Source organism: Crinia signifera, chromosome 4 (genome assembly GCF_055691185.1).
Source record: "Crinia signifera chromosome 4, ASM5569118v1, whole genome shotgun sequence".
NCBI lineage: Eukaryota > Metazoa > Chordata > Amphibia > Anura > Myobatrachidae > Crinia > Crinia signifera.
This window is the reverse complement of record NC_139220.1, coordinates 297457925-297484308: the sequence shown is the minus strand read 5'-3', so window position 1 is coordinate 297484308 and position 26384 is coordinate 297457925. Positions and strand designations below refer to the sequence as shown.

The 26384-nt window shown below is 47.8% G+C and overlaps 6 non-coding genes across 6 annotated transcripts; 4 read left to right on the top strand and 2 right to left on the bottom strand.

The window, feature by feature from the left end:
- Nucleotides 1–947: 947 nt before the first annotated feature.
- On the top strand, nt 948–1020 carry TRNAK-UUU (transfer RNA lysine (anticodon UUU)). Its single transcript has one exon. It is a non-coding gene; the product is annotated as a tRNA-Lys (tRNA).
- A 512-nt stretch (nt 1021–1532) lies between these two features.
- On the top strand, nt 1533–1605 carry TRNAK-UUU (transfer RNA lysine (anticodon UUU)). The gene has a single exon. It is a non-coding gene; the product is annotated as a tRNA-Lys (tRNA).
- Nucleotides 1606–9743: 8138 nt separating this feature from the next.
- Nucleotides 9744–9884, top strand: LOC146076344 (U4 spliceosomal RNA). Its single transcript, XR_014473745.1, has one exon. It is a non-coding gene; the product is annotated as a U4 spliceosomal RNA (small nuclear RNA).
- Nucleotides 9885–17605: 7721 nt separating this feature from the next.
- On the bottom strand, nt 17606–17746 carry LOC146076343 (U4 spliceosomal RNA). The gene has a single exon (XR_014473744.1). It is a non-coding gene; the product is annotated as a U4 spliceosomal RNA (small nuclear RNA).
- Nucleotides 17747–23386: 5640 nt separating this feature from the next.
- Nucleotides 23387–23459, top strand: TRNAK-UUU (transfer RNA lysine (anticodon UUU)). The gene has a single exon. It is a non-coding gene; the product is annotated as a tRNA-Lys (tRNA).
- Nucleotides 23460–25651: 2192 nt separating this feature from the next.
- Nucleotides 25652–25792, bottom strand: LOC146076566 (U4 spliceosomal RNA). Its single transcript, XR_014473966.1, has one exon. It is a non-coding gene; the product is annotated as a U4 spliceosomal RNA (small nuclear RNA).
- Between the last annotated feature and the right edge of the window lie 592 nt (nt 25793–26384).

The following is a 26384-nucleotide window of genomic DNA, read 5'->3' as shown; positions in this document are numbered from 1 at the left end:
TTAACGTTTAATGGTATTTAATGGTATTTATATTTAAAAAAAGATTTATTATGGCGATTTCGTCATAACATAACAAACACATACAAGACATACAAAACACATACCTCCCAACAATCACGATTTCAGCGGGACAGTCCCGATTACCGGGTCCTGTCCCGCTGTCCCACCCGCGGCCGGAGGTGTCCCGCTGTGGGGGGGGGCAGTTGGGAGCCCCCCCAATTTAACAGAATAGACGCTGTGCTAGCGTCTATTCCCGGCCGAAAACGGGGATGCGGCTCATTTGCATAAGCCGCACCCCTCATTTACATAAGCCACACCCCCTTCTTGGGGCCGCGCGAGTGTCCCTATTTCTGCAGCTACATTACATATATGTGCGATATATGTAAGTATATGTAAGTATAGTTAATAAATAACAAGATAGCTTACTAACCAATCAGAGTTCGGGGTGGTCCCGCTTCCTCAGTGTCCTGACACCGTCACGGTACATGTTTTGTATGTCTTGTATGTGTTTGTTTTGTTATGACAAAGCCATAATAAATCTTTTTTTTAAATATAAATACCATTAAACGTTAAGTTTTAAAACAAGTGTGCCCCCAAACAAAGAGAGTGCTTTGTTCTTCATCTTTTCATACCTCTATCTGATTGACAGGCATATGCATTCGTGGGGAGGGATATGCAGCTTTTGGGAAAACAGGTGCCTCGTGGTCAAATTCTATGTATTCAATGCATCTTTTCTTGGCCTGTATGTTTCTAGAAATCCAAATATATGAAATGTCCTAATGCCACCTAGTGGCTGAATATATTATTCATATACGATAAACAATCACAAGCTGTCCCAAAGAAACAGGAACATAAACGGAAATCGCTTAAACCTAGTAATGAAATCGAGAAGAATAATGTGGCCGTTTTCCAGCACCTGGTGGTTATTTTTGGCAAATCACAGCAGAGCCCGGATAGCTCAGTCGGTAGAGCATCAGACTTTTAATCTGAGGGTCCAGGGTTCAAGTCCCTGTTCGGGCGTTAGACTTTTTGATCGTAAATTAGGGTAATAAAACATTCACATTGTCAGTTTTTTTAGCCACATTATTAGGGAATAGGAAAACCCTCATTTATAGTAAATAAATCCAGAAACTGTAGCATACGGTATTAGAGAGCTAGATTCATTACATTCTCCTGGAGTCAACAATGGGTTAACTAACAGCCTATGGCATTTTCAGAGAAGAAAACACCTTCATCTGGAACTGCCCTTATCTTTCCCACCTGTCAGTGTGCTAGTGAGGAACCGTGGGGTGCGGCTTACTGACATTGTTTTTAGATAACTACTGTAAACCACTGAATGTCGACACTAACGCACACACAAAGTGAGAAATGTGTACTACTGCCCCCTGGTGGCTGGATACTTTTCATGTAAAATGCTAAGTAAATTTCGACTCATAGAATCCAAATGAAAAAAGAAAAATCACTGAAACATGCTAATGAGATGCAGGGTAAATGGGTCGTGTCCAAGAAGTGGGGATTGGATTGGATATGGAGCCCGGATAGCTCAGTCGGTAGAGCATCAGACTTTTAATCTGAGGGTCCAGGGTTCAAGTCCCTGTTCGGGCGCTTGCCTTTAGTTAACAAGTCATACAAAATGCACCTATAGTACAATTTAGTAAATTACTTATAAATACATAAACTGTACTCTAGTGTATTTGGAACAGGGTTTTTCTACCTTTTTATCTATAATTGTAGTTGCTTTTATTTATTGCTAATGCATATATAGCACCTCCATATTCCACTGAGCTTTACCATTAGGAACAAAACCGTAATAACAACAGTAATAAAACAAGACTGGTTATCAGAAAAACAGTGGCAAGATCGCAATGGGACAACAATGTCTAGGTCGACAGTCACGATTGGTCAACAGTGACTAATTTGACACCTAAGAATGGTCGACATGCCTTATTTTGTCAATGACAGAAGGTCAATGCAAGCTTAATATTGACACGAACATGGTAGACACACAAAAGGTAGACACAAGTTTTTCATGTGTTTTTTGTTTAGACCGACTTGGTTCATACTATCCAAGTGGACATAGAGTGAGAACAATGGCGAAACAATAGCTTCACAGACCCCGCGGTGGCTTGGAGGCGCTAGGTATGTTTTGGCGCTGCAGGGTCTGTGGAAGCTATTGCTGGGGGTTAATACGGGGGCCGCAGCTGCCGACGAATATGTTGCTGCTGGCAGCGCACCCTGCCTCTGCTCCTTCTCCTCACCGCTGCCACCCAGTCCGCTGCCCGCTGGGAACAGTGGATCCTCTTGTTAGAATGTTACTTTCCTCACAGCAGATGTTTATTAAGGATGCTAGAGGCCGCGACCTCCTCTTGCATCCTTAATAACAGTCTGCTTTAAGGCGGTGGCCATTTTGCAAGCATACTTGCCTACTTTTGAAAAATAGTTTCAGGGAGATTATAGTTGGTAGCAGAATTTTGCACAGCGCCCCAATGAAGGAGTGTGTCATGCTCCACCCAAAGGGAGTGCCTAGTTCCATATATGGAGAGATTGTGAAAAGAGATTGTGAACGTGGCACCTAGAAGTGTGGGTGTGTACTGCTACATCTGAGAGGATTTTTTTAAAAATGACTTATATCCAAATGTAGGTGATCCTCAAAGCAGTTAGTAAGAGATACTATACTTGGTAAAGTGCTGGGAAATGGCGCTGATGATTCAGTGTAAATGTATCTATCTCTCATTCCTTTTTTCCCCCAAAATGTAACAGTGTAATGTGGGCTAGGTGACATGAGGGAGATTGCTGCTATTTCAGGGAGTCTCCTGCAGAATGCAGATGGGGAGGTAACTATTTGTGCAAGTGACAATCAGGAGGAGCGCTGGGATCACAGACAGGAGGATCTGCTGGTCCCGGCGGGCAGCAATGGACCAGGCAGCACCGGCAGAGGTGAGGAGGTGGGGTGGGGGGGTTAGGGTTGCAGAGTGGGGCACCCAATTTGGAGTTACACCACTGAGTGAGAATATAATAGTGTGCAGTGAGGCCCCATGCCCGAGGGAATGGATCATTGGATAGACCCCAACTAGGTCGACAAACATTAGGACGACACTGCTAGGTCGACATGCATTAAGGTCAACATGACTGAAGGTTGACATGGGGTTAGGTTGACAGGGTCATTAGGTTGACATGGGGAAGGGCGACAGTCAAATGGTTGACATGGGGTTTTTCACTTTTTTGTCCTGAAGGTCGACATAGACACTAAAAATGTGCACCGCGTCTCCATGCTTCGGGTACAAGTCTTTATTCTCCCACCACGCCCTAGTGGATGGCAGGGCATGAAATACCGCCTGTCGGCACATGTCAACTAAAAAGAAGTGAAAAACCCGATGACAAGCTTTTGACTGTGGACCTTCCCCATGTCGACCTAATGACCCTTTTGACCTAACACTGTCGACCTTCATGCATGTTGACCTAGTGGTGTCGACCCAATGCTTATCGATCTCATTGTTGAAGACTTAGTGACCGTATACCAAGCCTGAAGCGTGGCGAGTGCAGCGAGCCATGGAAGGGGATACGTATATTTATACTGTGCCCATGTTGATATATGTCAACATAGACATAAAAACATGAAAAACTTGTGTAGACCTTTTGACGGTTAATCTTAAGTTTGTCTCGACCTTTTGTCAATTTATTTATTTATTAGCAGTTTCTTATATAGCGCACACATATTCTGCAGCGCTGTACAGAGGACAGTTGAACATTCCCATCAGTCCCTGCCCCAGTGGAGCTTACAATCTATATTCCCTACCACACGCACACACAGACATTCCAGGGTTCATTTTGTGGGAGCCAATTAGCCTACCAGTATATATTTGGATTGTGGGAGGAAACCGGAGTACCCGGAGTAAACCCACGCAAGTACGGGGAGAATATACAAACTCTGCACAGTTAGGGCCATGGTGGGTATTGCACCCATGACCTCAGTGCTGTGAGGCAGTAATGCTAACCATTACACCATCTGTACTGCCCCTGTCGACATATGGTATGGCGACCATTTTAGCTGTTGACATAGTCACCATCGACCATTTGTGGTCGACCTAGTGTTTGTCAACATAGACCCCAGAGGCTTAGGGGGCCCACATCTGGGGCATACAAAGTTCGAGCTCTACCTCTGACTGAGTTGTTTCTCTCTCTTGCATCCTAGAAAATGGTTGCTATGGGCAACCTCTCATCCTCTTTCTATTTTTAAAAGCTTGAATTTATCCCTAGAAGTAGACTTGTGTGGTTCTCAGAGACTGGTTGGTTGCTATTGGCAACATCCCATCTTCAATAGTACTCCCATCTTAATAAATGTACCCCTTACTTTCTGCCCTCTTCTATCGCTACCTGCAAAATAGCGATTTTCACAGAATAATTCATACAGCGCTCTTTCTCCAATAGTACTCAAGGCGCTGAATCAGGCCTTTAGGATGGTCAGTTGTTTCTGCAATCCTTTCTATCTGGCCATTTAGCATAGGTTAGGAGATGGGGGAGGCTGGAGACAAAGGGGAATGGAGGGGGGAGGGGTGGAGTAGTGCAACTGCAGACACAGCAACAGGAATCCAGTCTGTAGCTTTTTTTTTATCACTGCACAAACCAATAATATCACAGTGGGACTAAGGACTCTCATATTGTGATCTTCTACATTAACTTTGTCTTTCACACTGCAGCTATTGCCTTCTTGTAACCAAATGAACACGGTAAAAAAAACGGTACTTCAGGGTTGCCGACCCTCCCGGAATTTGCGGGAGTCTCCCGAAAATCGGGTCCTTCCTCCCGGCCCCCAGAAGGGTGGGCAACCCTCCCGGAATAAGGGGGACCCCCACTGAGCCCCCCGATCGCGGCATTTATATGCCGCAATCCGCGGGTCTCAGGAGAGGGGGCGGAGCTAAAACGGCACAATCGTGACGTTTTAGCCCCGCCCCCTCCATGGATAGCAGTTATTTCTGCTATTTGCTGTCATGGGGGCGGGGCTCAATGACGTCACAGTTAAGCCCCGCCCCCAAAACTCGTAATGCCGGATTCCTCTCCGGGCTTCTCCCGGAGAGGATTTTTTTAAAGTCGGCAACCCTGCGGTACTTATGTAGTATCTGGGCGCCCGATTTTGAAATCGGGTCAATCGCATCGCATTTTGGTGACATGGAATACATTTTAAATAATCTGCGTCCCCTCGCGGGGTGCGCTGCACTCGCCACACTTCGCTCGCCACAGGTTTATATCCAACTCCATGCCCACTTGGATAGTAGGGAAATGAACAAGACCATTTTTACAATGAATCCTATGGAAAATCGGGTCGATCGCTTCGCATGCGATTTGGTTGCATGCGATGCGATTATCGCATCACATTGCATCTGATTGTATGCCTTAAGTTAAGGCATACAATCAAAAAATCGGGCGCCCAGATACTACATAAGTACCAAAAAAAAAATAATAAATGTTGAGATTTTCACCAGAAAATGCTAAAACTATCGACTGAAAACAGATGATCGTCAAAATATGTTGCACACAACGGATAACTATTGCTTGTGTACATAGTACGTACTACAGGAGGTATCACATTAAGAATTCAGCCATTGTTATATTGGCCTAAATAGAATGTTTACATGGTGCTGTGCCAAACAATCGTGATTGAATAGAAATTTACATTTACCATGTGTACAGTACACTCCTTAAGGGTTGTGTATGAACATATATTTGTTTTGTAAATGTGAACTAGTCTTTTAGGTAGGGATGGCCATTATTGCCATCGATTGTGTGAAACTATACGATGGATGACCCATCAATATTTTTACCTATCGATGGGCATCCATTTTGTTTGACTGATTGGCCTGTGGCCCAATCGAAACACAGGGATGGGGCTTCGCAGGTGTCAGGGGGCGGAGCTGTGCTCCGTACACCGGCACTTTGAAAAAAAACAACAGCAAAACATTGGTTTTGCTGTGCCATCGATGTAGCGAAACCATATGGTTCTACCCCATCAATGGCAAAAGTATTCTACATTGGCCATAAACCATCAATGATTTCTAATCATCGATGGTCGATGGCAATCCCTACTTTTAGGGACTTTTTATGAACAATGGAGAAGTTAAATGTTTTTTCCCCCCAGAAATTTAGCCTGTATACATATATTTATGAATGGATTTACCAGTACTTGTGTAGTTTCACGGCGTCCGATATATCGGATGCGATATAGGCCGATATATCGGATGCGATCCGAAGCGATTTTTGACCTGTTCATAACCCCACTATCCACTACACATGGAGCTGATATTATATAGTGTGGTGAGCGCAGCGAGCCTCCGAGCCCGAAGCGTGGCGAGCGTACGCAGATTACTGCACTCGCCACACTATATAAAATCAACTCCATGAGTAATGGGGTTATGAACAGGTCAAAAATCGCTTCGGATCGCATTGATATATCGGCCGATATCGCATCCGATATATGGGTGGAGCCTCTCCAACGCTGGGTGGAGCCTCTGACTCACATGACTGACTCACATGACAGAGAACCAGCCCTGTGAGCCCACAGACAGTGCCAGACACCCTCTGCCTCACCATGTTGCCCAACACTGCTACTCCACAGCCACCAGGTGAGCGCCCCCTCCCGCGATTTGCGGCAAAAAAACCCACCCACCCGCGACCCCCCCTCCCACGATTCGCGGCAACCCCCCGCGACCCCCCCCCTCCCGCAATTTGTGGCAAAAACACCCCCGCGACCCCCCCTCCCGCGATTCGTGGCAAAAACACCCCCCCGTGACCCAATCTCCCGCAATTCGCGGCAAAAAGAACCCCCGCGACCCCCCTCCCGCGATTCGCGTCAAACACCCTCCCCCCGCTACCCCCCACTCCCGCGATTCGTGGCAAAAACACCCCCCGCGACCCCCCCTCCCGCAATTCGCGGCAAAAAAGAACCCCCCGCGACCCCCCTTGCACGATTTGCAGAACCCCCCCCGCGACCCCCCTCCCGCAATTCGCGGCACCCCCCCCGCAATTCGCAGCAGCCCCAGGATTAAATGGCACATGCAAAACACTGACATGGCTATGGTCGACATTTAAAAAGGTTGACATGAGTTTTTGAAGATTTATTTTTCATTTTTTTAATGTTTTGATATTCATTCTCATGTGTCGACATGGACACCAATGAAGTGCCACACTTATGTCAACATTTACATGTGTTGACCTTTCTGTGTTGATTTTTTCTTGTGGCGATTCACGGCACACACCCACCCACCCCCGCAACCCCCACTCCTGCGATTCATGGCACACACACACCCCCCGCGACCCACCTCCCGTGATTCTCGGCACCCCACGCCGTGACCCCCCCTCCCGCGATTCGCGGCACAACCCCGCGACCATTCCTTCCACGATTCGCCGCAACCCCCCCTCCCGCGATTTGCGGCAACCCACCCCCCGCCACCCCCCCTCCCGCGATTCTCTGCAACCCCTCCCCTCCCGCGATTCTCAGCAACCACCCCCCCACCCCCGCAACCCCCCTCCCGCAATTCCCGGCACCCCCCCTCCCACTATTCGCGGACACCCCAGTTGCAATACAGGGCATCTTTCATAAAATTCTAACCATATTTCTCATATACAAACGTTCACAAATTAAGGGGGCGCAGCCCCTTACGACGGTGTGAAGAGCGCCCGTAGGGTGCGATGAATCACCTAGTGATCAGATAAACCCTTTTTAGCGCATGCGTAAACATCTTCAGCGTATTATCCTTTATTTATATGGTGCCACAAGGGTTCCGCCGCGCCCAGTTACAGAGTACACATAATCAAAACAGGAAAACAGTGACTTACAGTTAAGGATAATACAGGACAAATACAGGGTAAATGATTATGGGAACATCAGCCGATTACTGCACCATAAGTATCCAGGTGGCAGCAAACAGCGGGCTTTGGTGCAGTCGAATACTACTGAAGTAAGAAAGGAAAGCACATGAGGTAAGAAGCAGGGGCTGGCTGGCAACTTTTAGCCTGGGGGGCAAGTCCAGAGCACTGGCCCATAAGTAACAGCGCATCGTTAAATTAAGGTTTTTTTGTTTAATAAATATGTATTATTAAAAAAAGATTAGGCCTGGAGTTGATTATACCATAGATACTTGATTGAGCTCAGCTGTCACTCGCTCAAGCAAGTTTCACTGTCTATGATAAGGCCCCCATACACTCTTCGATTTGGGCACGATTTCACCCGATTCGTATAAGTCGGGCCGTGAAATCGGCCTAAATCGCATATGTTGACATCCCCTCCGACCCGATGCGTGGTCCCGTGCACATCGGATCGGAGTCAGGAGGACAGGCTGCACATAAGATTTGCTAAATCTTATGTGCTGCTCGGAGCCGTGCGGGGGACTGCAGCTGGTGGGGGAGCAGGGGGGACAGCTCAGGGAGCCGGGCAGGAGTAAGCCGCTGCTGTCAGCAGGAGGGGGTGGCGACACATTCGCGGCGACACATTCACACCTGCACATTCATACAGCTGACACAGTAATGACGACATGTGTTAACTAATAACTAATTTACTTAAATAGGAGCGGGAATGGGAAAATCACTTCGCAACGCATCGCATGCTACTACTATACGCGATGCGATTTCACTACGTTTGCGTACGTAATAAATCTGGGCGCCCTGCTAGGAAACAAGTACCTATTAATATTTGTGCACCTGATTTCCCTGTCTCTGTTGCCATGTTGTGTGTCTAATATATCACACATCTACGACCACAGATTTAGGTTACTGTATTGTGTATTGCCATACTGATACTGTCAGAAGTTCCATGTGTTAATAACCAGCCAGCTTGCTGCAGACCTTGGCCGAAATTGAATGAAAACAAACATTGTGAGCTGTAAAGTGGTCAAAATTGTCTGGAAAGGGCTGGAAATTAGTTATTGAGGTCAATATTACTCTAGGGTAGTGGTTCCCTAACTGTATGCCATGGCACCCTGGGGTGCCTTTGGGGACTTGCAGGGGTGCCCTGGATTAGTGGTCCATGACCAATTCAATTTATTTATGTTTACAAATTGCGAACTAACAGAAGTGAATCCTGCCATTACCCCATAACTGACATTAAAAATGCAATATAAACACTTTACTTATTTTTATATTTATCTTCTGATTTTATCAATGAGAAACATTTGCCCTAGGGGTGCCATGAAAATAATTCTGATACTCCGGGGTGCCGTGATTCAAAAAAGTTTGGGAACCACTGCTCTAGCTCTAACTTTTTTGGACCATTTTTGAAAAAAATCCAAATCCTTTCACCACTGTTTGACAAAGCCAAATCAAAATCCTAGCAACGAATACAAATACAAATCTTCGGCCCTGGCGCTCATCTATTTATAATTATTAGGAATCTCATTTTTCACACCTGTGATATGATAATATTCAGTCAAGAGGAGAGAGATGCTTTTTCAATGTTGTTTTTTATTTTGTTAACCAGTTTTCTCATGTGCCATTGCAGTGCCTATACTCTGATGTGACATGAGGAATCAGCCAGACTAAATTCTTCAAGCAGGTTCAGTCTCTTTCCATTACCCTGAACGGCATGATGCCAATAATTGCCATATAAGGCAATGTCGGAGTCTGGGGGTGTGTCTTATTAGCATATTCATTCCCACAATCCTCTGCTCAACATGACACATGAACTAGTGGCTGAGTCTCCATAGCCTTAGCCAGTGTTCTGTCTACGGTGATCCATGCATGATGAAAGAATAGTTAGCTTTGCGCAGTGGCAGTATCATAGCCAATGAGGTTTATCCGAGGCGTGATTATTGCTTATTGAAAACTTTTCCCAATACCCCGCCATGATGACTTGAAATATAGTCAGCATCGGCAATTTTTGACAGTCTCTCTGGAGACTGAACAATAAGTAAAAGAGCAGAAAGATTTCTTACAATGTAGACTCAGTGACTCAAACCATTAAGCTGAATACATGATTTGAGTTAGTCACTGTGGCAAGTAGTCTTGGGCAAGACGATTCGTTGGAATGAGTTGAGCCGCACGGCTCAGCTCATTGAAGTGTGTTGAGACAGTGACTCGGCTCTCGAGTCACGACTCATATGTAATTGCAGGCACAGGGAGACAGTGCACGACTCACAGCACACTCAGGGAGTAGCAGAGGCTCTGTCCCTCAGTGTGTGCTGTGTGCCGGCAGACAGGAAGTTAGTCAGTGGCTGGGCTCATGAGTAGTGTGGAATTGCAGGCACAGGGAGACAGTGCACGGCTCCCAGCATAGACTTTAGACTTAACTTGGACTCAGCTGTTACTGCACTCTCCTTTCTCCTGCAGAGCCTGACGATTCAGAGAGGAGGGGCTGAGCTTACTATGCTATAACATACTTGCCTACTTTTGAAAAGCAAAATGAGGGAGATTTTAGATGCTAGCAAAATTCACCGAGCGCAGCGTCGCGCAACATTGAAGGGGTGTGTCATGTATCAACCAAAGGGCGTGTCTAGTGACACATATGGGCGTATCTATTTCCACCCAGGGGTGTGTCCTGCAGTGGCTGGTGAAAAAAAAAAAATATATGAAGAGCCGCATACCACCAGAGCAAGTATGTATATGGGCAACCTACGAACAGAAACTGTACAATTGAAACCAGCAATCATGTGAAACAAACAGAGGTGTTTCAAGACTATATGGCTCCCAGTTTTAACAGTAAAAATGTGCCCCACATACAGATATTTTAAAAATATGTAATGCACACATTTCAAAACATACATGCGGCCACGCTTCAAGGGGTACTGCCCTTTCCAAAAATGCTGCACACTGCAATTCCCATTAACAATATGTCACCCATCGTAATGTCCCTTAAACATTATGCTACACATCGCAATGTCCATTACACATTATGACACACTGTAATGCCAGTTACACATTATGCCACACACCACAATGTCCGTTTCACAATATGCCACACACTGCTATGCCCATTACACAATATGCCACACACTGCAATGCCCATTACAAAGGACTCTATATGACACAAACCATAATGCCACTTAGACGTTAAGTCCCCAGCCAGTCACTGAGCCGCAGGCTACTGTGTCAGATACGACTGGATAGCTGCGCAGTCGCTCAGCTATCCTGTCCTCTATGGAGCCGGCGGTTCAGGCTGTCAATCAGCAGCGAACTCGGTCTCGGGATCCGGAGCAATAACACACAGCCTGTCTCCAGGGCTGCCATTAAAGATTTTGGGGCCCCAGACAGAATAAGATGGGCCCCTTACCTACCACCCCATCTACCAGAAATAAAACTTAAAACAACCTTAGTGGATGAATTGAGCATACACACTGAATGGTATTGGTGAACAATATCATTCAGTGACATCACAATAACGATATTGAGTGTTCACACTAGGCATTGTTTTTAAACCTATGTGCTTGTATGGGGCTTTACTCTGTTCATTTATGAAACAATGATGGGAAAATTTTTTTGTTTACACTGAAAAGCATATTTCTCATTCATATCTATATTATATAATGCAAGGGGGTGTTGGCACAGCGCAGGGTAGCTTAGACTAAGGATTAGTCACAGGGCCGTGAAAGCTGGACTATAGGGGCACAGGGCAGGGAGGGCAGGGCTAGGGGGGCACAGGGCAGGGAAACCAGGGCTAGGAGGCCATACGCACAGAAAAGGGAAGACAGGGCAGGGAAACCAGGGCTAGGGGGGCATGCGCACAGAAAAGGGAAGGCAGGGCTAGGGGGGCACAGAGAAGGGAAGGCAGGGCTCTGGAGCACAGGGAAGGCAGGGTTAGGGGCGCACAGAGAAGAGAAGGCAGTGCTAGGGGGCACAGGGCAGGGGGTGTTTGGCACAGCGCAGGGAAGCTTAGACTAAGGGTTAGTCACAGGGCAGGGAACGCTGGACTATAGGGGCACAGGGAAGGGAGGATAGGGCAAGGGGGGCATAGAGCAGGGAAAGCAGGGCTAGGGGAGCACAGAGCAGGGAAGGCAGGGTTAGGAGGGCACAGAGAAGAGAAGGCAGGGCTAGGGTGCCCAGGGCAGGAAAGGCAGGGTTATGGGGGCACACGCACAGAGAAGGGAAGGCAGGGCTAGGGGAGCACAGGGAAGGGAGGAAAGGGCTAGGGGGCACAGAGAACGGAAGGCAGGGTTAGGGGGGCACAGAGAAGAGAAGGCAGGGCTAGGGTGCCCAGGGCAGGGAAGGCAGGGCTAGGGGGCACACGCACAGAGAAAGTAAGGAAGGGCTAGGGGAGCACAGGAAAGGGAGGAAAGAGCTAGGGGCACAGGGCAGGGAAGGCAGGGTTAGGGGCATACAGAGAAGAGAAGAGAAGGCAGGGCTAGGGGGCACAGGGCAGGGAAGGCAGGGCTAGGGGGGGGGCACAGAGAAGGGAAGGCAGGGCTATGGGCCACAGGGCAGGGACGGCAGGGCTAGGGGGGCACAGAGAAGGGAAAGCAGGGCTATGGGCCACAGGGCAGGGCTAGGGGGGCACAGAGAAGAGAAGGCAGGCCGGGCTAGGGGGCACAGAGTATGGAAGGCAAGGCTAGGGGGGCACAGGGTATGGAAGGCAAGGCTAGGGGGGCACAGGAACGCTGGAGTAAAGTAAGGCTGTAAGAAGGTATGGCATTGAAGTGCTAGTTCTTTAACAGCTACTTCAGCCAACTTACTAATTTCTCTTGTTGCCATGGGGGTTCCTCCTGCAGCAGAGATATCATGAAGGAGCCTGCAGGTACACACGGAGAGAGCTCCTCCCTGCTCCCAGTAATGCTTTGCAGGAGGCAGGTCTCACAAAGCAGCACTACCTTATGGAGAGGCAGCAGAGTTCTCTCCTGCCACTACAATTTGCTGATGTCTCTCCCCAGCGGTGTCTCACACAGGGGCAGGGAATAATTGCTAGTAACACACAGCTCCCTGATGCTGCTGTGCACTGCAGTGTGAGATGAACTTCCTTCTCACACTGCAGTGCACAGCAGTATCAGGGAGCTGTGTGTTGCTAACGATCTTCCTGCCGTCCGGGACATGACAGCCCGGCAGCAGCGCCCGGCAGCAGCACCCAGCACCCCCCCCCCCAAATGACGCTGCACGCAGTGTAGGGCGCTCAAAAAAAAAAAAGCAGCAGGTTTAGTTAGTGGGGGAAAGAAGTTCCAAACAGTTATACTTACTGATGGTCCCGGCTCCCTCTGCTATGCACAGTGACAGCTGCTACTCTCCGCGCTGGCCACCTACTCTGTGCGCTTCCCAGCTCCTGGCTCCCGGTCACTCTGCTGCTGCTACCGCTCGCTGAAGGCAGCTGCTCCTGCTGCCGCTGCCGCACCACCACGCTACCCACACAGCCCCGCGCGGTACCGGCATAATGAATGACGTCACAACGTCACGCACTAGGGCCCCGCCCCCGAAAGATCCCGCTCGCGCATGCGCAGTCCATTTTTTTGGGTGGAATTGGACAAAAACCGGGAGGAACGGAGGGATTTGCGGGAGAGCGGGAGGAGGATTGAAAAAACGGGAGACTCCCGCTAAATGCGGGAGGGTAGGCAAGTATGTGCTATAATGCTGCTGTTGCTGCTGCTGCTGCTGTCTCGGATCTTGCCACAGTGACTAACTCGAATCATGTATTCAGCTTAATGGTTCGAGTCACTGAGTCGAGGCAGCGATTCACTAGCCATCTCTAGTGGCAAGAGCCGAGACAGCAGCAGCAGCAGCATTATAGCATAGTAAGCTCAGCCCCTCCTCTCTGAATTGTCAGCAGGCTCTGCAGGAGAAAGGAGAGTGCAGTAACCGCTGAGTCCAAGTTAAGTCTATGCTGGGAGCCGTGCACTGTCTCCCTGTGCCTGCAATTCAACACTACTCATGAGCTCAGCCACTGACTAACTTCCTGTCTGCCGGCACACAGCACACACTGAGGGACAGAGCCTCTGCTACTCCCTGAGTGTGCTGTGAGCCGTGCACTGTCTCCCTGTGCCTGCAATTCTACACTACTCATGAGCCCAGCCACTGACTAACTTCCTGTCTGCCGGCACACAGCACACACTGAGGGACAGAGCCTCTGCTACTCCCTGAGGGCGGGATGCTATATAGCAGAAATGCGGTAAAAACCCCGTTTTCGGGGTTTCTACCGCATTTCTATATGCTATATGGCGCCTCCGCAGTGTCAGCGCTGCGGAGGGAATCGCCAGCTAAAGCTGGCGAATCCCTGCAGAAGCCTATGGGCTTCTTACCGCAGCGCTGTTTGAGGGATCCGTCACGGATCCCTCCCAGCGTGCCCTGCGGCCGGCGCCGGGGTCTGCGCATGCGCAGATGGACTCCCGGGTCACAGACCCGGAAGTCCAGCGCCGGCACCGCATCGCAAGGGACAGCTCTTACCGCAAGAGCTGTCCCTTGCATGAATAACGGCATATGTTATAGCATATGCCGTTATTAAAAATGCGATGTCCGGCGATAATGGGCGCGGATGTTACAACATCCCGCCCTGAGTGTGCTGTGAGCCGTGCACTGTCTCCCTGTGCCTGCAATTCCACACTACTCATCAGCCCAGCCACTGACTAACTTCCTGTCTGCCGGCACACAGCACACACTGAGGGACAGAGACTCTACTATTCCCTGAGTGTGCTGTGAGCCGTGCACTGTCTCCCTGTGCCTGTAATTACACATGAGTAGTGACTCGAGAGCAGAGTCACTGCCTCAACACACTTTACCGAGCTGAGCCGTGCTGCTCAACTCATTCCAATGAATTGTATTGCCCATGACTAAATATAATACAGATCTGTACTATATAGTCTTCACAGTTGAGTTTGAAGAAACTCAGGAGCCCGAGGTGTGCTCCCTACCCAGTGGCAAACGCAGGATTTTCAGAAGGGGGTTTCCAGAGGGGCGGAGCAAAGTACGGAGATGGACACTTAGGTGACCCAGTATATGCTGGGTCAGTTAAAGTATTATAGATAGACCAAATGTATATAAATAATAATATATATATATATACATACACACACACATATATATATATATATATATATATATATATATATATATATATATATATATATATACATACAGGGGCGTCAACAGCAGTGTAGACCCCTGGGCATAGCAATGTATTGGGGCACCTACCGATCCTCCAGCGGTAGGGGTGGGGGAAGCTTTGATGTCCCCCGGGTGGTAGGGGGTGTTATATCAACCGCTCAGCATGTTGGGCCTGGATCAGTAATTTCCACTAACTACCCCTTTACTGCACAGATGGTGGGAGATGGGGTGGGAGAAGGGGGCATTGGGCTGAATGAAGGGGCCCTGATACATAACTTCTAGGGTGGTAGAGGATGTTTAATATGCAGAGGAGGGGTGTATAGTGGAGTGGGCTTATTATTCATAATTTTCTGGTGGGAGGACACCTTGCTTGACTGCAGATATCTCCAGTTCCCAGAAATAGATTTCTTAGATTTTAATGGAATTAAAAACTAGAGGATCCCCCCTACCAAATGGTATTGGGGACAAGGGGATCAGAGTTCAGGAGGCAGAGCAATTTTGCCAACGAGGATATAAAACTACATACCAGGTGTGTGGAGCTGGAGCAGTAACCAGCTGCTGGAAGGCTGATATCTCTGGTTCTGGGAACAGTAGAGAAAAACTTCTAGTGTCCTTCAAATGGGGAGAGTCCCATCTTTTGGAACATACCCTCAGAGAAACTCTAAGTCAGACAGAACCTGAAATATCTGACTGGGAAGAGCAATTAACAGGCTTGGATGGGGACCACTGCTTTCAAGTCAGATATCTCCTGTTCCCAAGGGCCGATTTTTAAAATTCTTATACCCATGGAAAGAGGGGGTCCTCAGCTTTCAAACTCGGCCCCTTAGACTCCTGGGGGGTTTCTGGGTACTCAGAAACCCCCCCTGCGTGCGCTACTGCTACCACCAGTGCTGTGCCTAAACACGTGCAAAGGGGGCCGTGCGATCAAAGTGGGCCATCTCCCGAAGGAGACGGGCCCCGTTTTTTCCCTAACCCCTCTCAACCATAAGGCCGAAGAGGGGAAAATAGGGAACGGTGGGTCCACTTCGCCGAAGCTTAGAGAGATCCTCATTCCTCAACCCCCGGAAGGGTTAGGACGGTGGGTCCTCCGCACCCGAAGGTTTGGAGAGACCCTCAGTAGACTTCCCTCCGCCTTGCGGCTCGGGGTCGTCCTCGGGGGACCGAAGCTCTCCCCAAAAGGCGAGAGCTTCGGCACATTGGGGAAATGGAAGGCCCGAAAGGGTCGACCACACTACCCAAAAAAACATGACAAAACTACAAAAAACAAGGAACGTGAAAAGTGACGAACGTGAGAGAAATAAATAATAAAGATACCTCAGCCAGAAGGCGGGGGGGGGGGGGGGTGAAAAATTGTCCTACCCCATCCAAAAGGACGAGGTAAGGACGTGCAGCGCTACCTGACGGGAAGTGCGCAGTGCAAGTGCTTACTAGTGCATGGTGATTTTTGGATCACCCGTGCATGTTCGGCACCCCCGAGTTTCCCCGGGGGCACAGTGCAGCCTCGGACTCCAAGCAACCGACCGATCAGCGTCTGACCAAGGTTTCTCTGTTCCCATCGTAGGGCATTTTCCAGCCCCCGGCATGGGAATGGGTACTCCACTGGGCTTTTCGACTGACTCCCTTAGGGGCTGCGACCCCCTCGGAAGAGCAATCTACTCAGTCTCAGTGTTTCTCCAATCCCTAGGTTAAGGTACTCAGCCAGACTTTTCACCACTCCCAGGCAAAAAAAGAGGGATCCCACACCCTCCGCACATCAGAGCAGCTACTCAGTCCAGCCTTTCTCTATTCTCTGCCAGGGGCCGGTACATACCCACTGATAAGAACAGATTTTTTGATTGAAAAGGCAAATCTTTATTGTACATAAAGAAAGCAAAAAACAGACGGTAACATTTAGACATATATACTGTGTCGCAGCTCAGCCAAAACACAGCACACATGCAAAACTGTATAGTACATTTCATGAAATACAGTATAAGAAATCAAATACCATAAGACATGCTAAGCACTATGCATTCTAACCTTAAACAATCATTGACTATGGATAAGACTATGGGTGGAGGGAAGGGGGATGAGGGAGGGGGAGTCACGTTGCCCGAAGCTTTATTGACCAGACAGACACATATAAGGGGAGGGCAATAAATAGACAGGACATCAATAAAACAACAGACATCGTGAAATGGGGGAGCGGGGCCACGTCACAGTTCTTATCACTCAGTTCAATGGGGAAAGGGCCAGAAGAAGGGGGGGTTAGTCCTCTTCTTCCTCAGGTCTATCTCGGATGGAGTAGTCTCTGAGCAGGCTGTGGATCAGCCTGCGGCAGTCCTGCACGGACATCCTCTCCCTCCTCAAAATGAGGCAATTCCTGGCAAACCACACAGATACTACACTTGATCTTAGCAAAAAAGCCGCAGTTGCATTACCTGGCCATCCATGACATGTCTTTGTATCTATTTGTGAGCCTTTTGGAGGCCACATACTCCCAGACAAACTTGGCAGTTGCTGAAGGGAGCCCTAAAATCGGTTCCATGATGTCTTTGGCTCTGATGGTTGGCTTCCGATGTCCATCCCTAATATATATAGATCTATTATTCAACATATTGTTCAGTCTCCAGAGAGACTGTCAAAAATTGCCGATGCTGACTATATTTCAAGTCATCATGGCGGGGTATTGGGAAAAGTTTTCAATAAGCAATAATCACGCCTCGGATAAACCTCATTGGCTATGATACTGCCACTGCGCAAAGCTGTCTAGTATCTATAAATGTAAGGCTCCGCTTGCATAAGATGCTGACTAGTATTGTGGAGAGACACAGATACCAGCTCATGTGGATATGGGTAATATGGGAGGGAATATGCTAATGAGCCACTCCCCCAAGCTCAGACATGACCTTTTATAGCACATGGTGCTTCGGGCCATTGACGAGGGTGACGAGACATAACCCGTCAGGAGAACTTGTATGTATTCACCCTGACTAAAACCTGATTCCTAGTATATGCAAATATACCTGGCCAATAAAGCTGATTCTGATTTCGTAATGTGTTTGTACATATTAATTAATCATGAGTATTTTCTCATCACTAAAGCTCCATACACACAAGATGTTATATCCTTAATGATATGAATGATAATGATATTAACAACATACAGATGTAGCCGGCCTTAGTGTTGCTGGCGAAGCGCCAGCAGCATGCTGCTGGCGCTCCGCCAGCAACACGGCGCTCCATCTGACTGAGACGTGCGTGCGTCCCCCATGCACGCGCGTCTCAGTATCCGGACAGCGAGGTGGACGCAATACTGTCCGTCTCCCGCTCGAGGGGGCTGGGGGGGACCCGAGGGCACTGCGGGGGGTGCGGTCACCCGGTGTGGGCACCGGGCCACCGAGGGCAGCACCGTCGGAAGGGGACGCGCGCGCACCTCGTGCGCGCACGTCCCCTTCCGGCATACAGATGGCGCGGGGCAGGGGATGGCGGCTGGCGTCGCCATCGCCATCCCCTGCAAAGATGAATCCCGCTACATCTGTATCACCCATACCATCTAGTGCAGCTCGCGAGACGCATGAGGCTCTTCTCCCCTTTATCTGCGGCTCAAGCGCGCACAGCGCCGCCGGGCCGCAGCCGCATGAAGAGTAACCGAACATGCTGTGAGTAGTCGTATTGAACTGGTGCTGGAGACGCTGTTGCCAGCATCCTCCAAGCCCGACAGTGCATGCGCCGGATTACTCCTTATGCACAAGCCGCCGGGCCGTGACTACACAAGGAGTGATCCGGCGCATGTGCTGTCACTCTAGGAGGACAGCAGCAGCAGGGTTTCCAGCGCCAGTTCAATACTGCTGTGTTAACAACTAAATATACTCAGGCGCTTATTAAAATATATATATACAAAGAAAGAAGAAAAATATGGAAAAATAATAATAATTATATATATTCTTTAAGATGTTTGCACGATGGGTGAATGCACATGCACCAACGTATATGCTATTTTTTTTTAAATTATTATAAATTTATATTTCAAAAAGAAATGAAATAAAAGATACTGGGTGGCCAGCAGTTAATTAATAACAATAACAATCATCATACATATACTGACTTCATATGTTAGACTAAAAAGTACAATAATGAATGCAACAAAGTAATAAAAAGAATATTACTAAAAACAATTGTAACTTTGTCTGTAGCTGTATTTCTGTGCACAGGGCTGACAGATCACTCAGAGGGCGGTATTCAATGAGCTGAATCGTTGGTCACAGCGATTCAGTTTTTTCATTCGCCAGCCAATCGCCTTTTTTTGCTGCCAATCGCCATGCATGGGGATTCGTGGGGAGTCGCCGAGTCACCCTATTCAACGTGGCTGAGAATCGCCGGCCCTAACGGCGATTCTCAGCCAACCCTGCGTTTCCCTAAACAGCTTCATTAATGTCGTCAGTGTTTAAAAAATTGCAGTGAAATGCCAGAAAAATGCAAATTACCCTGAATAAACGCTTCCAATACAGCAGACGGCAAAATCTGGGTAATCTGCACAAAGGCCAAACGAAGGAGTGAGGTGGGGAGGAGAATCATGGGTAAGTGAGGTGCACCATGGGTAAGAACAGTGCTTTGTGGGAGAAAAAAAAAATACCTCAAAAAATTAAATATATATTTGTATAGCACTTCTACGACCATCACATCACACAAGGGCAGCAAATAATAATACATTACACTTGCACAGTTAAATAGAACACTTAAAACCAATTATTTGACATGTTCCTATAAAAGTTCACCAGAAAAAGATGACGAGGGACACTCGGTGAGGAACGGCGATATGTAACAAGAAAAAGGAATCGCCAACTTCTCATTGAATACACTTTTGGCGATTCCCCTCGACTACCGTCGATTCCCCATGCAAAATCCTATAGACTAAAAACGGCGATTTGTAGAGAATAACATTTGGCGATTGGTGCTTCATTCACCGGTCCTTATCGGCGATTATAGGTCATTGAATAGGGTGATTCGCATTAGGAGCTCCAAAAATCACCGTCAGACACGAAAAAAACACAGAATCGCCATAAAACTTGGCGATTCTGGCTCATTGAATACCGCCCAGAGTCTTCTTTGTTCATTTTTGTATTGGATCACTTGCCAAATGCTGAGTATTGCAGAATTGTGAACGGTGATGCTGCTGGTCTCCGCTGTGGTGAAGGGACTCGACACCCACAGCAGGGATCCGATTTTTGCTGGAGCTGGCTGTGAATGGAGCAACTTGGTGTTGGGGGTCAGGATGATGTATGGCGCCTGCCGTGTAATGCACTTGTTGGGTTGCAGGTGTCCTGGGCATGGCGTCTCTCAGCCGCCGTGTTGCTCCACATGGGAGGTGATTTGTGGGCTTGGCCGTGAACAAGTGCTGTAGAGGCGGTGATTCCGGGCTGCACACGTCCTCTGCACGGCATCTCTCACCTGCTAGTCTTTAGGGAAATGTAAGGGTTCTGTCCTTGGCCCCCTTCTGTTCTCCCAGCACATCTCCTTTGGCCTCCAGTACTACCTCTATGCTGATGACACCCAAATCTACCTCTCCTCTCCTGATCTGTCCCCCACTGTTCTCTCTCAAGGTGCCCACACACTAGAAAGATCTGCGATCATAAGATGTGCGCATAAATTAGCCTTCAAATCTTTTGCCTGTCCTGGACAAAAGATTTCAGGCAAGCGCACATCTTTACCAAAGATTTTTCCTATGGATCTTTTGTTAAATCTTCTGATCTTTCATGCAGCACGTAAGATCAGAAGATTTAGCAAAAGATCCACGGGAGCGTGCATCGGACCGAAATCGGACGATTTTCGACCGATTATCGGAAAACATCAGACGATGTATCGGCCTTGTTTCCTAGCACGGCACCTGCAATTTTGATTGTATCCATCGGGTCCTAAAAAATTGCGTCGATCGCATCGCATGCAACCAAATCGCATGCGATGCGATCGATGCGATTTTTACATCGGAACCAATGTAAAATGGTCCCTGAGACCTGATTTTACATTGGGCCCAATGTTAAATGCCCCCCAGACACCAATTTTCATTGTATACCCACCCTGATGGGTCAAATGCCCCCCCCCCCCATTGTTAACGCCACCCCACGATGAACGCCAACCCGAAGCGCGGCGAGCGCAGCGGTACGCGTCCTCTGACCTTTTCATACCCCCACTATCCACGTCGGCATGGAGTTGATTGTATATAGTGTGGCGAGCGCAGCGAGCCACCGAGCCCGAAGCGTGGTGAGCCCTTCGAGGGGACGCGCATTACTTCACAGGTATTACGCATCCCCTCGCAGGGCTCGCTGCGTTCGCCACACTTCGGGCTCGGTGGCTCGCTGCGCTCGCCACACTATATAAAATCAACTCCACGCTGACGTGGATAGTGGGAGTATGAAAAGGTTGGAGGATGCGTACTGCCGCCCCTAGCGGGCTCGCTGCGCTCGCCACACTATATAAAATCAACTCCATGCTGACGTGGATAGTGGGGGTATGAAAAGGTTGGAGGATGCGTACTGCCGCCCCTAGCGGGCTCACTGCACTCGCCACGGTTTGGGTTGCCGTTCATCGTGGGGTGGCGTTAACAATGGGGGGGGGGGGGGCATTTCACATGTAAAATACCCAAAAGGGTGGGTATACAATGAAAAATCGGGTCCATTGGCCCATTTAACATTGTTCCCTACGTAAAATTGCGTCCATCGCATCGGTCGCATCGCATGCCTTAACTTAAGGCATGCGATGGACGCAATTTTTTAATTGTCTGGGAAAAGGCTAAATTAGCCCTGAAATCGCGTCGGTAGTTCACCCTCGCGATCGCTCGACTTGTACACAGGCGCTGCAGAATCCCAGCATGAGCTCCCACACTGCTCCCCTATACTTATCTGCGAGATCAAAAGATAAAAGAAGAGAGAAGATAGATCACCCTGCATGATTAAGAACAATAAAAGATAAGTATTAAGAAGAAAAAATCTATGATTAACCTGAAGTAGCGCCACGCCACTACCAAAAAAAAACCTTTTTCTATAGTAAAATCGAGCTGCTTTCAGCTCAGAATCAACCAGTGTGTATGGGCCTTTATACAGTTCATAAGGCGCCATATATGTAGGTGCCACGGAAAAGTCCTTAAAGTAAATGGGAGATCCTTGGCACACAAAGAGATCAGGAGGAGGGGGTGTGGTATAGGACTCCGACAGTGGGGATCCCAACAGTCAGTATCCCAACATCCTGGCTGCCGGTGCTCCAAACAGGGGCTTGCTGCGCTCACCACGCTGAGGGCCCAGTGGTGAGCATAGGTTATATTCTCCCTCTATGGGGGTCGTGGACCCCCACAATGGAGAATAGCCCCTGTGTGTTGGGATCCCCCTGTCGTAGCACCAGCAGTCGGGATACTGACTGTCAGGATCCCCACTGTCGGAACGTCACCCGGCACCTAGGAGGAGGTGGGTGAGGTTAGAGCACAGAGGATAGAAAAGCGTACAGGATTTGTGGTACTGACAAAAACAAGATGGGGCTCATTTGTATGCATATAAAAAAGGACCTATTGTATGCACTCAGATTTTTTTTTAAATTTATACCCCTATTTTTACACCGAACATGAATTTACCGGGTGACGCAGTTCCACCAGGTAATTTGTTCAGAGTAAAAGGGTCATCCCGGCTCTTAAATCCTGATTGCCATTTTTGACCCGGTAATTTGCTTCTCAGTGTAAAAGGGGGTCAAATGCCAGGTAATTGCCAGGTCGCAGGTCTACAAGGGGTATTAGGGTTAATTTCTTCTCTGGCTCCCAGCAACCCCATAGCTTCCCAGCAGCCCCACACCCTCCAGTAGTCCTCTCCCCAGTGTAAAGATGGACGGGAGACCACCATGAGCTGCTGAGATGAACCGGACAGGTAAGTATCATTTTTTTTTACTCACATCGCAGGGTTTTCAATATCTTCCAATATTAATATTTTTTTAAATTCGAAACCGCGGGTATTGTGAGTGCGCATACCCTTGGTAATCCAAAACTGGGCGCAAGGTACGCAAGGTTTTTTTTTTACGTTGCTAAACCTGATTACATAGCAGGATTTTATGTGTATTTACTTGCACAAGGTGGAAAGTTGTTTCTGCTATATAAAGTTGTTTCTGCTAGTTATTTATATGCCTAATATCATATTTGTATTGTCAAGCAAAAAAAAACAAAAAACAGGCAAAACCAGGGGCAGACGTGTAGATGACATGTCTTGCAAAACCCTGGCACACATGTTACCCGTGTTGGCCTGCACACATTTTGGCATGTGTATGCCTCAGCATAAGGGCATATATCAAAATAAAGCAAATGTAAATGACAAAGCAGATGCAGAAGGATGACTCAACTTCCAAAAGCTAATGTACGTGGGAGCAGCTCAGAGCCCGGATAGCTCAGTCGGTAGAGCATCAGACTTTTAATCTGAGGGTCCAGGGTTCAAGTCCCTGTTCGGGCGTTTGCCTTTAGTTCATATTTAACTCAAATAATTAAATAACCACAAATAGTGCAGAAAGGGTAATACATAATATGCAGATCCCAATACCTACATTTTACACAATCCTGGAGTTAATAAAAAAGGACCAATAAAAAACATAGCATTTTTAAAATAATCAGAAAACTGTCTCGGACATGATTACAGGGCCAGTGTAGAAGTCCTCTGTGTGTGCGGTATTCTCTTGCATTGATCTTCGCTAATGTTCACTCGCCAATGCTGAGTATTATCTGTCAAGCCCCTATGTGCATGCCAGTGGCGTAACCAGGGCTATTTTTCAGTAGGCTCCAGCAGGAACTGAGGCCCTTATTCTAGTTCACTCTTTCTGACAAAATATTTCTTAGATGGACAAAACCATATGCACTGCAGATGTAAAATGTGCAGAGAGAATTAGATTTGGGTGAGTTATTTTGTTTCTGTGCAGGGTAAATACTGGCTGCATTATGTTTACACTGCAATATAGATCTCACTTTGAAGTACAACCCCACCCAAATCTAATTCTCTCTGCACATGTTACATCTGCCCCACCTGCAGTGCACATGGTTTTGTCCATCTAAGAAGGATTTTGTCAGAAAGAGTGAACTAGAATAACCCCCCATGTGCACTGCAGGTGAGACAGGTGTTACTTGTGCAGAGATAATTAGATTTGGGTGGGGTTTTACACCTGCGCCAGCTGCAGTGCACATGGTTTTGTCCATCTAAGAAATATTTTGTCAGAAAGAGTGAACTAGTATAAGGGCCTCAGTTCCTGCTGGATCCTGCTGAAAAATAGCCCTCGGCGTAACTATAAAATGTGCTCCCCCAAGCCAAAAAGTTTCCTGTGCTCCCCCCCCCCCATAAATTCTGGTGAAACAAACAGGGCTATTTCTAGACAATATGTCTCCCAGTTTTAACAGTAAAAATGTGCCCCACATACAGATAATTTAAAAATACAGCATGCGCACATTTCAAAAAGTATGTGCGGCCTCACTTCAAGGGGTAATGCCCATTATGCCACACACCGTAATGTCCATTACACATTATGCCACGCACACAGCCTTGTGGTCTCTGAGAGAGAGGAGAGGGCTATAATCTATTTTATCGTCTCCTGGGGTAAACATATAGCCTTTTTGCCAATTGGTGCAAACAAGTATTATGCTCCCCTCCATCGCAGTGGATAGCATTCACCCTTTATCTATATGACCACCGTATACTATAGACCAGTGGTCAAAGTGAAAATTTTAAAGTGGGGGAAAGTTCACTAAGCTATACAATAGTAAAAGGCTAATCCGAATTCCTTCAGTAGTGTTTCTGTAATGTCTGAAAAAAAGAAATAAAATGTTTTTATTCTCTATAATGCATAAACAGTCCCTAGAAATATAGTTCTCAATTTAGTCTATGAGTTAGGGATGACAATCGACCATCGATGATTCAAAATCACCAATGGTTTATGGCCGATGTCGAATACTTTTGCCATCGATGGGGAGGACCAGATGGTTTCCCTCCATCAACGGCGTGTTTTTTTTCAAAGTGCTGGGACATAGAGCATAGCTCCACCCCCATCACCCATGAAGCCCCACCACCTGTGTTTTAATTGGCCCACAGGCCAATCAGTCCCAAACAAATGGTTGACCATCAATAGGTAAAAACATTGCTGATCATCCATTGCATAGTTTAATTAGGGATGGCCATCGACCATCGATGATTAGAAATCATCGATGGTTCATGGCCGATGTTGAATACTTTTGCCATCGATGGGGGAGTACCAGATGGTTTCCCTCCATCGATGGAATAGCAAAATGATGTTTTGCTGGTTTTTTTCCCCCAAAGTGCTGGGACACGGAGCATAGCTCCGCCCCCGAGAAGCCCCGCCCCCGTGTTTTGATTGGCCCACAGGCCAATCAATCAAACACAATGGATGTGGATGACCATCGATATGTAAAAATATCGATGGTCATCCACTGCATAGTTAAGCACTATCGATGGCCAGTTGCCATCAATGGCAATGATGGCCATCCCTAAGTTTAATACTATTGACAGCCAGTTGTGCTATAACCATTAATGGGAAACATCAATTGCAATGGAACAATGGCAATCTCCTACTATGAGAATGTAGTGTACAGACACAATTGTTAGCCAGTTTTATGTGTAGTTCTATTATTCAATACAATATTCAGTCTCCAGGGAGACTGTCAAAAATTGCCTATGCTGACTATGTTTCAAGTCATCATGGCGGGGTATTGGGAAAAGTTTTCAAAAAGCAATAATCACGCCTCAGATTAACCTCATTGGCTATGATACTGCCACTGCGCAAAGCTAACTAAGTTTTAGTAAAGCCAGGATCACCTTACACGCAATGCTGGCTAAGGCTATGGAGACACATCATCATTAGTTCCTTAGAGCAGAGGATTGTGGGAGTGGATTTGCATTTCCTTTCACGGCATTGACCACCTCAGGCCACTTAAGTGACTGAGACAAAGTAGCCCAGCAGGAAGATTTTGTGACTACATTTAAGCTGGCCATACATGAGAATGATATCTGGCAGATCTTCACGATTTCGACGGGTCATGCAATCGATTGTGTGCACATTGTGAGGTATATAAGTAATGCGGGGTACACACCAGGACGACCCGCTCACGATGCACATCGTGAGCGGGTCGTCAGTGTCTCGTCCGACCCGCTCACGATGACGCGGGGGGGCACGACCCGCTCACGATGTGCACCGTGAGCGGGTCCGATCCGATGGCGACCCGCACCCGGCTGTATGGTCGTCATTGAGATCCTACCTGCAGCAGGTAGGATCTCAATAACGACCGACCCGCGGGACCGCGCATCGGATCGGTATCGGTCCACACCAGGTCAGAAAAGGGCCCAATCAGCACACAATCTACATCCAATTGATCGGAATTG